Source organism: Homarus americanus, unplaced genomic scaffold (assembly GCF_018991925.1).
Source record: "Homarus americanus isolate GMGI-L3 unplaced genomic scaffold, GMGI_Hamer_2.0 scaffold5637, whole genome shotgun sequence".
NCBI lineage: Eukaryota > Metazoa > Arthropoda > Malacostraca > Decapoda > Nephropidae > Homarus > Homarus americanus.
The window spans coordinates 45,667-60,000 of record NW_024725250.1 but is presented as its reverse complement, the minus strand read 5'-3'; the positions used below and the strand labels follow the sequence as shown (position 1 = coordinate 60,000).

Genomic DNA, 14,334 nt, shown 5'->3' with positions numbered 1-14,334 from the left:
AGCTCACAGATGGCTCCACCACCTCAACCAGCTGCCTTAAAGAGGGTGTGTGTCTGGGTGTGTGTGTGGGTGTGTGTGTGGGTGTGTGTGTGGGTGTGTGTGTCCAGAAGGTGCCCAAGTTGGCGGTCTGTGTGAGAAGAAGTGTGTGTGTGTTTAATAGCTCGGAAATTGAAGGAGTGTTAGAGGCAGGTAGAGTGGTTAGGACTCTTACCTGTTTTGTTAATTAAAAAGGTTAGGATAAACAAACACATTTTTGGTTTTGTTTACTCTGGTCTCCTCCTGGTGTTTTATGTTTTAGTGAAAGAAAATAAAACAAAGAAGGAAACTAAGTGTATGTGTGTGTGTTTGGCCTGTCTGTCTGTCTGTCTGTCTGGCCTGTCTGTCTGTCTGTCTGTCTGTTTGTCTGTCTGGCCTGTCTGTCTGTCTGTTTGTCTGTGTCTATTTTTGTCTAGCCTGTAGTGTGTAGCTGAACTTTTCTTTCATTTAAATGTGACGTCTCTCTCTCTCTCTCTCTCTCTCTCTCTCTCTCTCTCTCTCTCTCTCTCTCTCTCTCTCTCTCTCTCTCTCTCTCTCTCTCTCCACCCCTACTCGTTAAACCGCACCATATTGACCCGTACAAACTACTCCCCGAGGGTCGATAATCACCCACCATTAAACAGCTTCAGTGTACCTAAAGGCTTGGGGAGATAAGGCTTAAAATCCTCCTACTTCTATAAGGGCGATTTTAGAGGGTCCATCTCTTTCTCTCTCTTGGCTCCTTAGACGGTGAAATGAACCTTAGCTGGTGATGTGGTAAGGGCGTGTGTCGTGTGTCGTGTGGGGGGAGGAGGAGGAGGGCCCCATGGGAAGCGTAAATGGCAAGTTTTATTTTGGTCGCTACTTATGCTTGCTCCAGGGCCTCCTACTTATGCTTTCTAAGGGGCCCCCGCGTGTTTTTATTTTATGCTTGCTCCGGGGCCGCATTTTATTTATTTATTTATTTCATACTTGCTTCAGGACACGTTTTTTTTTATACTTGCTGAGGGAGTCGTTTAATTGTATTTTATGCTTATTTTTGGGCCACTGACTTTTATATTATGCTTACCTCAGGGCCTCTTATATTATGCTTACCTCAGGGCCTCTTATATTATGCTTACCTCAGGGCCTCTTATATTATGCTTACCTCAGGGCCTCGTTTTTATATTATGCTTGCCTCAGGGCCTCGTGTTTTTTATAATTTGTTTTATCTGAATGTAATATTTTTTCATGAATATTATTTTAGTGTTTTAGAATGTTGTGGTCTGCTTCACAGGTGTAAGTTTTGGTGTTAATTATTTACAACCCTCCACCCTGTGTCTGCCTGAAGATTAGCCCCCCCACAACCCCCACCTGTGTCACCTGAAAGATTAGCCCCCACAACCCCACCCTGTATGCTGAAGATTAGCCCCCCCCCTAGCCCCCACCCTGTGTCACCTGAATATTAGCCCCCCCAGTAGCATATTTCACCTGATGATTGAACCCCTCAAACGCTATAGCTACCTGTGGGGTTAGGTTAGTTTAAGATGGTTAGGTTAGGTGTGTTCTGGGGTGCGTAATCTTCACGTGGTTCTTCGTTGTTTATGACTTTATGAACACGTTAGTTAAAACAAGTAAACTCGTGTAGTGATAAACTGTGTTTGTGTGTGTGTGTGTGTGTGTTTCTGTGTGTGTTTGTGTGTGTTTCTGTGTGTGTGTGTTTCTGTGGGTGTTTGTGTGTTTGTACATATTAACATGATAACTATATCTACCAGAGTGTCCAATTAACAGCGTGAGTCAGGATTCAATGAACCAATCACCATCGAGATCATATCCTCCAGTGACCAATCAAATTCGAGAATGATGATCCCCTCCCCAGACCTCCCTCGACCAATCATCGTTGCGCTTACAAATGACTATAATTTAATCACTCAATCAGCAGTTCGCTTTTATGTCGTTATGGAAATACAAAGAGATATTTAATTGTTTTTGGGGGGTAATTTGACTATTAGTGTCGGTATTAATGACTTATGGAGGGTCAATATACAGGGGTTGATATAATGTGTGTGTGTGTGGGTGGGTGGGTGTGTGGGTGTGTGTGTGTGTGTGGGTGTGTGTGTGTGTGGGTGTGTGTGTGGGTGTGTGTGTGGGTGTGTGTGTGTGTGGGTGTGTGTGTGTGTGGGTGTGGGTGTGTGTGGGGAGGGAGTGGTATGGGGGAGGGGGTTGGTCATGGGGAGGGGTGATGTCTTAACTACCCTTCTTAATTACCACACAGCATCCTCATCCCTACTCTCTACCTCCCTTTTCTCCACCCCCCTCCCCTTAGTAAGACATGTTACACCTGGATTTGGCAGTAACGTGTAATGACACTGTTGGTATATAGGTCACGGCAGAGAGAGAGAGACACGGGGCTCTTCACCCCATCCGTCTCCTCTCTCCCTTCCACCCTTCCTTGCTTTCACCCTCCACAGTAAGCCAGACCTCCACCCTCCTCCACCCAGTAAACCAGACCTCCACCCAGTAAGCCACATAACCACCCTCCTCCACCCAGTGTTTAGTTCCACTCCGTGTCCTAGAATGTGACCTATTTGTTATTAGGTGTCGTGTGTGTGTGTGTGTGTGTGTGTGTGTGTGTGTGTGTGTGTGCGCGCGCACGTACAGTATGTGAGCGTTAGCCAGTGAGAACGAGCGAACATTTGTGGTCCGGATACTGCTCGTGGCCAGAGAGAGAGAGAGAGAGAGAGAGAGAGAGAGCCCTTGTGTCAGTGGTGTACGAACCGTACCACTTTGTCTCATCCAACAACGAATTTGATGTTTAATGGCGCATACAGACGGTAAAAATGACAATATATATATACATTTTTTTTTTTAAGTATATATAACTAAATATTCTTACGGTATTTGTGTTAAGGACTTTTTGTTTATGTTTTTAGTCGTGTATAAATGTTTATCTTTCGTCACTCTGTCTTCATCACTGTGTTTAATTGAGTCTGTTAAATGCTCTCACTCAGTCCTTCTGTTACGGTGTGTGGGAGAAGAAAATATCGTACGAGGTTTTAAGAATTCATCCGCCATAGTCCGTCCGTCCATCTTTGTGCTGTGGAGTAAATGAACTAGTTTTGCGTGTGTGTGTGTGTGTGTGTGTGTGTGTGTGTGTGTGTGTGGTGAGTGTGGTATCGTTTCGTGGAAGAATTTAACGTGTTCGAACTCTTTGTTTTGTTGACTTGGCCTAACCTAACCTAAAACAACTCGTAACTATAAAATTTATGATAACTACAAAATCCACCAAAAATACAATACGAAAACTATAAAAACTACAAAAACTACAAAATTTACGAAACTTTTTGATAATCCATCTTTTATGTCGTAGTTTAGAGTGAGTTAGCGAGAAGACGTTTTATTCATTCTCGTTCCGGCGTTCACTTGAACCTTCCCTCCATCTGTGGCCTCGTGATAACTAAGTTGTGTTGGTTGTCAGCTGGTCTTTCTTCCTTTCTCCTCCTCTTCCACTTCTCTTCCTTTCTTTTCCATCTCTCATATCTCTTTCTTTTCCATCTCTCTCTCTCTTCCTTTTCCATCTCTCTCCTTTTCATCGTCCTCCTTTTCCATCTTTCTCCTTTTCCTTATCACTGTTTCCTCCTCTTCAACGCCTCTCCCTTCCCTTTCCATCTCTCCTTTATCCTTTCCACCATTCCTCTCCTCTTCCCTCTAGCCATCCACTTAACTCATCCTCCTCTCCCTTTCCCCTTCCTTCATGTGTCTTTCCCTCACCCCATTTCCATCTCTCTTCCCTCTCTTCTCTACTTTATCTCCTTCCCCTCTCACTTCCCCTCTCACTGCCCCTCTCACTGCTAAATGAAAGCCTTTGACTCGCCCTCTCCTTCCTTCCTGCCGTGTGTGTGTGTGTGTGTGTGTGTGTGTGTGTGTGTGTGTGTGTGTTTTGTGATATCGACAACTGAGGTGGAGTGAGTGTGTTTGTTTGTACTACTCTCTGTGTGTGTGTGTGGGGGATTGTTTGAATGTGCATGACAGGTGTGCATGACCTTGAGTGTAGGCAGGTATCAGACATGTAACTGACAGGTACTAGACAGCTGTTTCACTTATCTCATTTTATTTCTTTATTTATTATTTTATTTCTCACTTTTATCATATTTTTGTTTTATTGTTTTTTTTTGTTCGTTGGGTTTTTATTATCTTTCATCTTTTTTATATTTTTTATTCGTATTTATTATGTTATTTTTCAGTGTCTCTGTCTGTCTGTCCATTTGTTTAGGTGTCTGTCTGTCTGTCTGTCTGTCTGTCTGTCTGTGTCTGTCTGTCTGTCTGTCTATCGTCCATCCATTATTTAAAACTTCATTACATTTTATTTATGTGGATTTAGCTGACTCATCCTTAGAGAGAGAGAGAGAGAGAGAGAGAGAGAGAGAGAGAGAGAAGAAATACACAGACAAAGAGATGATGATTGGCGTCACAAGGAAGGGATGGAAAACAACCCTTACATTCAGAAGGAATAGAGCTCAAAATCCCACCAAACAGGATCTTCAACTCCACGAGAACCCCACAAAGGGATTCTCAACCTTATGTACCTAGAGAATAAAACCGAGATTCCTCAAACTTTTTTTTGTTCTTTTGAGGAACTCCGAGCTCTCCGTGACAGAAGGTAATAAAGCACACGAACAGCTGAGGAATTTCGTCTTTATGTATAGATAGGAATAAGGGTGAGAGGAAGTAAGCAGATGATAGAAGGGAGGAAAGGAAAGGGATGAGGAGAAGACGCTAAAACCAAGGAATAGGAAGAGGTGGGTAAAGGAGAGAGAGAGAGAGATTGAAGGCAACACGTATAAAGAATGTTGATAGTGGTGGTGAAAATGCTGCTCTCTCTCTCTCTCTCTCTCTCTCTCTCTCTCTCTCTCTCTCTCTCTCTCTCTCTCTCTCTCTCCTCCGTTCTGCATCTCACAGTTCTCACACCTTCCTCCCACCTCCCCTTCCCTCCCTCACCTCCTCACCCATTCCTTCCCTTAGCCCCCCCTCCTCCCCCTCCCTCCTTCACCTACCCACCTTATCCCTCCCTAAACTGTTAACTCCCCCCTCCCATCTACCTCTCCCCTCCCCTCCATCTACCTCTCCCCTCCCATCTACCTCTCCCTCCCCTCCCATCTACCTCTCCCTCCCCCTCCCATCTCCCCCTCCTCCCCCCTCCCATCTACCACTCCCCTCCCATCTACCTCTCCCCTCCCCCTCCACAGTAGCAGCGTCACAGAATTAATCAGGCAGTCAAGGGAGTTCACCAGGCGTGGAAGGAAAATTCCTTCCTGTTGACACACACACACACACACACACACACACACACACTACGCCACATCCGTCAGTCGTAGTTTCAACCAGAACGTCATTGCCAGGCGCTGTTGAATGCTCGTGGTGGCGCAGCTCTTAGTGGGATAATGATGACGTGAGCTTGAATTTCTTCCCTGTCAGAGAAGCATAAAAAAAGAAACACCATCTTGATGCCTCACTAACACGCCAGGCTAGTTTATGGCTCCAACATGGCGGCTGTAATGGTAGGAGTTAAGAGGTAATGGTGGAATTTAACCTAACCTAACCTTACATAACCTAACCTGACCTTACATAACATAACCTAACCTAACCTTACATAACCGAACCTAACCTAATCCTAAACTAACCTAAATTAGAAGCCAATCCTCTCTCTCTCTCTCTCTCTCTCTCTCCCTCCCATCATAGGAAAAGGAGAAAATAACAGACAGGAATGCTTTAGGGATTTGTGGAATAGTGTGTTTTATGTTCACACACACACACACACACACACACACACACACACACACACACACGCGAAGGTTTTTTTTCCCTTGTTTCGTCTCTTCCATCATTCGTCCAATCGTCCGACACAAAAGCACGTATTCAGACCTTTATTATCGGGAATCAATAGTGAATAAGAGAGCGTACAGGTGTGCCAACAGGTGTGTACAGGTGTGTCGGATCATAATTTCCCTTTATTACAGCTTTGCCACCCACCTGTGTTGCGGCGCCCCTGTAGTAATCACCTGTTTGTCAGTCTTGTTATCTACCTGTCTGGGGTCTGTCTTTGTGTCTATATCCACCTGTCTATCTATCTACCTGTCTATCTATCTATCTACCTGTCTATCTCTCTATCTACCTGTCTATCTATCTACCTGTCTATCTATCTATCTGCCTTTCTGTTCCTCAACCTTCATTCTTCCCTCCCTCTCACCTTCCCTACCCTCCTCCATCTCCCCCCCTCTTCTACCTTACCACCCCCTTCTCACCTTCCCTCCCTCCTTCTCTCCCTCTCCCTTCCCTCCTTCCCCCCCCACCCATCCCCCCCTCCCTCCCTCCAATCAACGGTATTTAATTAGCGGATAGATTACACCTCGATCTCTCTTCACGGGGCTGACTCCAGGAAGTGTATGGAGGGGTGAGGGAGGGAAGGGGATGATGGAGGGGGAGGGAAGGGAGAGTGGGGGAAAGAGGGGGAGAGAAGGGAAGGATAGCGGAAAGGGAAAAGGGATGGAGAGATAGAGAAAGAGAGGAGGGAAAGGAAGGTGGGGGGGTATTATATATATATATATATACATATATATATATATATATATATATATATATATATATATATATATATATATATATATATATATATATATATATATATATGCTGTCAATGAATACGATGTATTTCTTTGTGTGTGAACCTCTGTCCTGCGTGGCAGAGAAGTGTCAGGACCTCCTGACTGAATTACTCTGAATAGGTAAACTGTACTTCAGGATTTGTCAATAAATTTGCTAAACTAAACTAAAAAAACACGACTACCACCACCAGCCGCTCTTCTCTCATGGGGGTTAAAATAACACAGACCAAACACTCGCTAAATCTCTCGGCCCCTCCTTCCCCTCCCTCCTTCCTCCTCCCTCCTTCCCCCCACAATCCACAGACTTTCGTTCGCAAACATTCACCCGCACCGGAGACACGTAAACAACCTCTACCTGATGTAAACAACATGTAGTTAACTAGAGTCTCAACGCAAAATCGACGCCATTTTTTGTTTCGCCGTCATTGTGTTAGGTTAGGTTAGGTAAAGCGGATCATTTGGAAGATTCAGTCTCAGATCAGTTTATTTTTCACCTGAAGATTAACCACCCTAACACTAAGCCTAAACCTAACCTAACCTAACCACCCTAACACTAAGCCTAACCTAACCTAACCTCCTTAAGTCATACGTTGTTGTTATTCTGTTTAATATAGTAGGAGAGAGAGAGAGAGAGAGAGAGAGAGAGAGAGAGAGAGAGAGAGAGAGAGAGAGGCCATCGACCTCCAGAGTGAAAAACAAGAGTAGAGACAAACTTTATTAAAAAAAAACCGGCTTTTTTTTTAGAGAAAGTGTTGTTTTTGTGGGTTAGGTTTAGTTTGGTTTGGTTTAGTTTGGTTTGGTTTGGTTTGGTTTGGTTAGGTTAAGGTGTATTTAGAGGACAAGAGGAAAATGAGGAAATAAAAGAAGGAAGTGGGGAAAAAAAAGAGGAAAACGAATGAGGAAAAAATATAGAACAGGGAGAAGAGAAGGGAGGGGAAATGAGTTCAGGAAGAAGAGGAAGACAAAAAAGAAAATGGAAACAAAATAATTAAGAAGGAAACAGAGAATAACGAAGGAAAACCCGAAAAAAAAACATGGAAGAAGAAGATGAGGAAAATAATAAGAAAATTGAAACAGGGGAAAGAGGAGAAAGAGGAAATGGGAGGAGGAAAAAAATGAAGACGGGGAAATTAAATGGCTGAGGGAACAGGGTAGGAGAGGGGAGAAAAGCAACATAGAGAGGGGAGAGAAGGAGGGGAGTTAATGGTGGCACAGGTAGGGTGTGTGGAGTGAGGGGAAGGAACACACACACACACACACAAACAAAGGACCTGTTCACCTGACATACTAGCCAGGTGTGTGTGTGTGTGTGTGTGTGTGAACATTCAACAGAGACATCATTACATGAGAGAGAGAGAGAGAGAGACGGGGGGAGGGGGCCTGAATCAACAAGAACTAAAGATACCTGTAATTTATCACCCCTCAGGTCATTACTCCAGGTGTGTATAAGTCCTGCCAACAGCATCCCTTTATAAACCCGTATTTAATTAGTGAGACTGTCCACTATACCTGTACCCCGTCTGTCTCTCTGTCTGTCTGTCTGTACCGTCCGTCTGTCTGAGTATTATACAACCTCGGGGGTATTAGCGGTCGTGAATTTAATCCCTATATTATTAAATTCAAACACAGATTTTTATATTCAATGCGAAATAAAATTGAACGCCATTTAAAAAAGTTAGCAGGGACATTTAAAGTAGTGTATTGTGCCATTTTATATGTTCGCTACACACCATTCAGTTTTATGCTGTATAATAATAACATAAACACTACTGCCCACTCTTTTGTATTTACTAACACTGTGGCTAACGTAAATATCCCTTCCACCTTCCCCCTCCTTTCCCTCTCCCTTCCACCTTCCCCCTCCTTTCCCTCTCCCCTCCACCAGCCCCCACCATACCCCCTTGTTCCTCCCCTAACACACCCCGTTCCCCCCACCAAACGCACCCTCTTCCCCCCACCAAACGCACCCCTTCCCAGAGACGAGTCACACACGCCTTGGGTTCAAATTCTCTCAACTATATATGGTTGGGTTTTCCACGTAAGAGAACGTTTTGAGTAACACTGTAGAGGGTGTCTTAGAAAAATGTCCCTCCCTCCTTGCTCCCTGCCTACCTCCCTCCCTGCTTCCCTTCTTGCCTGCCTGCTCCCTCTCTCCCTGCCTGCCTGCTCCCTGTCTCCCTCCCTCCCTGCTTCCTCCATGAGACACTGTGAGTTGGGGGGGGGGGTGGGGATGCAGGGAGGCAGGGACATGTTTTTGGTTTTGGTATCGATTTTCAGGGTTGAGTTTAAAGTTGTTGGATCACCTGAAGATTAACCACCCTAACTATAACCTCTTAACCTAATCTCACCTTAACCTAACCTAACCTTAGCCCCAGGTAGCGTTAGGGTGATTAATCTTCAGGTGATTCAAGTCTTTTTCACACGTCCAGTTATATATGGACGGTGTGTGTAGTAGTATTAGCTGTGTTGTGTATCCTGGTTCACCTATTCTCTCACTGTGGGTGCGTCGTATGTTGATTCTAAGTGCGTCATACGTTAATTCTGGGTGCGTCATGCGTTGGTCAAAGTTGCGTCGTACGCTGATGCTGGATGCGTCTTGCATTAGATCTTGACCCGTAGTGCATAAGATTAAGGCCAAAATAACCCAGCGTAAAGCAAGGAATCTCTGTCGGCATCTTAAACACATTCTTGGGTTACTTGAACGATTTTCAGAACTTATGATCAATTGAGATGGGTGAAGTATATCCAACTTTAGCCTTTATAATTCATTAGCAGGTATTTATCTCCTGTTCTCACTTAATTCCCTCATAAAACTGTATCTTCTTTCTCTATTATTCCTGTTTATTGTATGTGTGTATTGGCAGCGAAGCATAGACGATGGGAAAACGGGTTAAAGTGATAAATCAAATCGCCATTATTTACGTATTGGCAACTCGTACCAGATTTGGCGGGATGTTGCTGACGTGGCGGGCGCTGATTGGCTGTGAGAGGCGATGACGTAAGGGTATGACTGCGTTCGTCGGCTTTATGTTGATATTGTTTGAAATCTTGTTTAATGGAGGTTTATTATTGTTTGTTTCTTTGTTTGTCTTTGTTTTTTTTTTTATAATTTACGCGTCAGTTTTAGTGTTAATTGTTTTTGTTTTACTGACACTATGAAATGTGGTGGAGTAATGCCGTTTATTTATATCATATTGTTTGTTTGTTGATGTTTTGTTTATATATTGATGTCGTTGTTTACATGTATATTAATTGTTGAAGTTATGTTTATTTGTGTATGTGTCTGGAAGTGTGATGTTTGCCGTCGATTGTGTTTGTTAATACTGTGATTGTTTCCTGACGCCATGCTTGTCTATGTTTGGCTGACACTTGTGCTTGTTTTGACTGTGAGTGGGAGAAGAGGAGGGAGGGGGAGAGGAGAGGAGAGAAGAGAAGAGGAGGGAGGGGGAGGGGAGAGAAGAGAAGAGGGGGGAGGGGGAGAGGAGAGAATAGAAGAGGAGGGAGGGAGAGAAGAATTTGTTTTGTTTTTGTTAATAAATACCTGTCGTTGTTGTACTTGTCTTGCGGTAAGATCGTTTTGTTTTATTGATTCTCTTGCTTGTTATGGCTAATGATGCTTGCGGTGTGATAATTGCTTGCTTGTCTGCTTGCTTGCTTGGGACATCATTCGTTTGGCAGAAGAAAAACTTGCTTTGACTGCTTACGTGATGTGGATTGAAACGCGGGCTTTCTTGCTTGCTTGCTTGCCTGCTTGCTTGCTTGCTTGCCTGCTTGCTTGCTTGCCTGCTTGCTTGCTTGCTGGTGTAACTAATGCTCGACTTTTCTTACTCGTTTTAGGTTGATTTATGTATCTTGTGCATGTTTTTGTATTTAATAATTCAGTTTGTATCACCTGAAGATTAATTCACCTTTCACACCTGGCCTCAGCTGATTAAAACCCTCAGTTGATTTCACCTAAAGATTAAACCTAAACTCTCCTCCGTGAAGATACTTTTTTGAGTGTGTTTTATATTGTGGTTTATAATTGAGTACATACATAGGTACAGACACATGGATATATAAACCAGGCAGTGTGTGTGTGTGTGTGTGTGTGTGTGTGTGTGTGTGTGTGTGTGTGTGTCGTCAGCTGTTATTGTGTTTACATAAGATTATAGCTGATTACCTCACACTAAATTATATAACAATCAGTATGAACACTTTGAGTACAATGACAGTCCTTTTGAGTACGATAACATTGTATACTCAGGGAGCCTTAAACGATACGTACTCAAAATCTGAACGATTACCTGAAGGAATTTATAACTTTTTTGAACACTTTGAACAATTTCATAAAAGGGATCATTACACTGAACATATTTTGAACAATTTCCACAAGACATCACTATTTTGAACCTATTATTATAATCTCATGATAGAACATAATAATATAGAAGTTTATTATTAAATTGACCTTATTGAGAGAGGGGTGGATGGGGGGGGGCGTAATGGATGTATGGAGAGAACCGAGACGTGAATGAACGAGAGAGTGAATGAGTGAGAAAAATAAATAGGAGACTAAATGTGAGATAGAATTAAATAGAGAGAGAGAGAGAGAGTGTGTGTGTGTGTAAGTTTGGTGTTGTATTTATCAGCTTTACTCTGTGTTTGCTTGTTTGTTTGTCGTGTCCTCAGTGTGTACCTTCTTTGTTCTCGTGTGACTGATGTTTTTTGTTGCTGTTGTTTCTCGTGTTTGATCTAATCTATTGTTGTTCCCTTTGCGTGTGTGTTTGAGAAAGGCGTGTTAAACTTTGGCCTTAAGTCACACTCAAGTAGCACCATAGGTAATACTACAGACGTTACTGGTGGAGGAATAATGGAGCAGTTTTACGGAGCAGGAGGCTAGACAGTGAACCGTAACGTAACACTGATATAAAACTGAGTCTTATTGACCTTCCTATACGATGTTTACTAATGTTCATGTGAAGATTAGACACCCCAGTTTGTTTCACCTAACCTAACCTATCCTAAGACTAACCTAACTTAACCTAAGACTAACTTAACCTAAGACTAACCTAACCTAAGACTAACCTAACCTAACCATATGAGAAGTTTGTCTACCTGTACTTTATACCTGAGCTAATATTAATTAAAGTGAGGTATATATGTGTCCTACCTATTTTATCGTTATTTAATTACTGTATTTATGTAACTCAAGCTGTATCTGTACCTATGTTTCTCTGTAATCTGTCTTAATCAGATTTATATAATGGAGGGGGGGGGTGGTAGTGGTGGTGGTGGTGATAGTGATGATAGTGGTGATGATAGGGGTGGGTGGTGGTGGTGGTGATGATAGTGGTGGTGATGGTGATAGAGGTGGTGGTGGTGGTGATGGTAGTGGTGGTAGTGGATATATAATGGTTGTGATTACGTCGATGGTGTTAGGAAATGTAGGTTGTAGTCCCAGAATCTGTGGTGGGGGGAAGGGTTGTGATACACCTCCTCCTTCACCCTCTCCTTCACTCCCACCTTCAACCCCGTTCACTCCTCTACATCCTCTGTGTGTGTTGTTGTTGTTGCTTTCTTCTCCTTTCTTATTATCTTTCCTCCCCCTCCCCCCTCCTCCCTTCCTTCCTCCTCCCCCCAACCAGCTGGCATGTGGGTTATTTAAGACAAACACTAATCAACCATAGTACCTTAATTCCCATGTCTCTATTCGACCACCTGGGGATTACTGACCTTATTCTACGCTGTGGAATTGCATGTTCTTGACCCTGTCTCCTCCCCTTCGTTAATGCTACAGAATATTCTGTTTTGAGACTATCGATGTTATGGTGATTTTGTGTGGGATTTTCTGACCATCTGGGGGTTGTGGTTGTGCTCCTGGTATCTTGAGAGCTGTGGGGTTAAGGGAGGAGGGGAGAGGGTGGTGGTGGGGGTTGAGGGGTGGGGGGAAAGTGTTGGGGGAGGGAAAGAGGTGGGGTGAGTGTAGGTGGGGTGGGTGTGAGGTGGGGGGAAGGCATGGCGCAGGGTGACTGGGGGAAGATGGTAGGTGGGGTGAAGTGATGGATGGGTGGGGAGTTGTGGATAGGTTAGTAGGGGTAGAAAAATAGGTTGGGGAATCGTAATGAGCTGTGGGGGCAGGAGGAGGGGGGAAGTGAACCTGGGTGGGAGAGGAGGGCGAGGATGGGGTTGGGGGCGGGGAGGGGAGAGGAAGGAGGAGGAGGAGGAGGGGGGAGTAGAGAGCCGGTGGGGGAAAGGGGGGGGGTGAGGGGAGGAAGGAGGAGAACATATCGCGTTGGCATCACCTCGGAGCCTCAACGACACGCCTGTGTTGACGCCAGGTCAGCTGGGGCGCTTGTAATTTCTAGCTCGGATGGGGACCCACTGTGACCTCTCTCTGCTTGTGGTCTGTCAATATCGTAAATTTTATGATTGCTTATTTTTATATATTTTTTTGCTCTTTTTACAGTTTTGTCGCCAACGTCATCGACTATCTCAGCCTGTGTGTGTGTGTGTGTGTGTGTGTGTGTGTGTGTGTGTGTGTGTTTGTTTTAAGTTTCGTGTGCTGGTGACTCGACAATGGCGTAGGGGTTTTTTTTATGGTTGGTGTTTGGTTTGTATTTTTTTCGTTTGTTTGTTTTGATGGACTACACAATGGCGTGTTTGTTGTTGTTTGTTTGGATACCGATGTTGTTGTTGTTTATTCATTTTTATATTTTTTTATTTGTTTTTAACTTATTAATTTTTGTTTTTTTGTGATTTTTTTTATGTAAATTGTGATTGTTTTTTATTTTTTTTCTAGTTTATGTTTTTGTTAATGCTGTTCTTCGTGTCCATGTTGCTGTTAAAGTGAGTGAGACAGACAGACAGGCTAATGACAGGAGGTGAATAATGTGTGGGGTAGCCTAACCTTCTCCCTCTCCTCCCCCCTCAACCCCCCCACTCAGCCCTCTCCAACAGCTGATTACGTGAAGGGGGTAGGGAGGAAACTGCGGGTATGGGGAGGGAGACAAGGAGAGTGGTGGAGGAATAGGGAGAGGGAGATAGTGAGGGGAGGGGGGGAGGGGGCGTTGGAGGAAGACATGAGGGAGGGGGGGGGATTTTGTATGCAGAAACGAGTCAGACAGACAAAGGCAGATGAACAAACACTTAAGAGTGAATGAGTGAGGGGGAAGAGGGGGGTGAGGGGGGGAAGAGGGTGGGGTGAGGGGGGGTAGAGGGTGGGGTGAGGGAGGGGTAGAGGAAGGCGGTGGTAGTATCAAGTGACTACCGCGTGACACCCACCCAACCACTATCACCACCACTACCCCAACCACTATCACCATCACTACTACTACCACCACCATCACTACCACAACCACCACCATCACTACTACCCCAACCACCACTACCACAACCACCACCATCACTACTACCCCAACCACCACTACCACAACCACCACCATCACTACTCCAACCACCACTACCACAACCACCATCACTACTACCTCCAACCACCACTACCACAACCACCACCATCACTACTACCCCAACCACCACTACCACAACCACCACCATCACTACTACCCCAACCACCACCACAACTACCACCATCCAACCACCACTACCACAACCACCACCATCACTACTACTCCAACCACCACTACCACAACTACCACTATTCATCATTATTCAGAACAACACAACAATCTTTATTTTC

The 14,334-nt window shown here is 44.3% G+C and overlaps 1 protein-coding gene across 3 annotated transcripts in view; it reads left to right on the top strand.

The window, feature by feature from the left end:
• The window catches only part of LOC121864772 (nascent polypeptide-associated complex subunit alpha, muscle-specific form-like), a gene marked incomplete at its 3' end in the record, with an annotated part of 93,193 nt that overhangs the window by 36,352 nt on the left and 42,507 nt on the right, over positions 1–14,334 (top strand).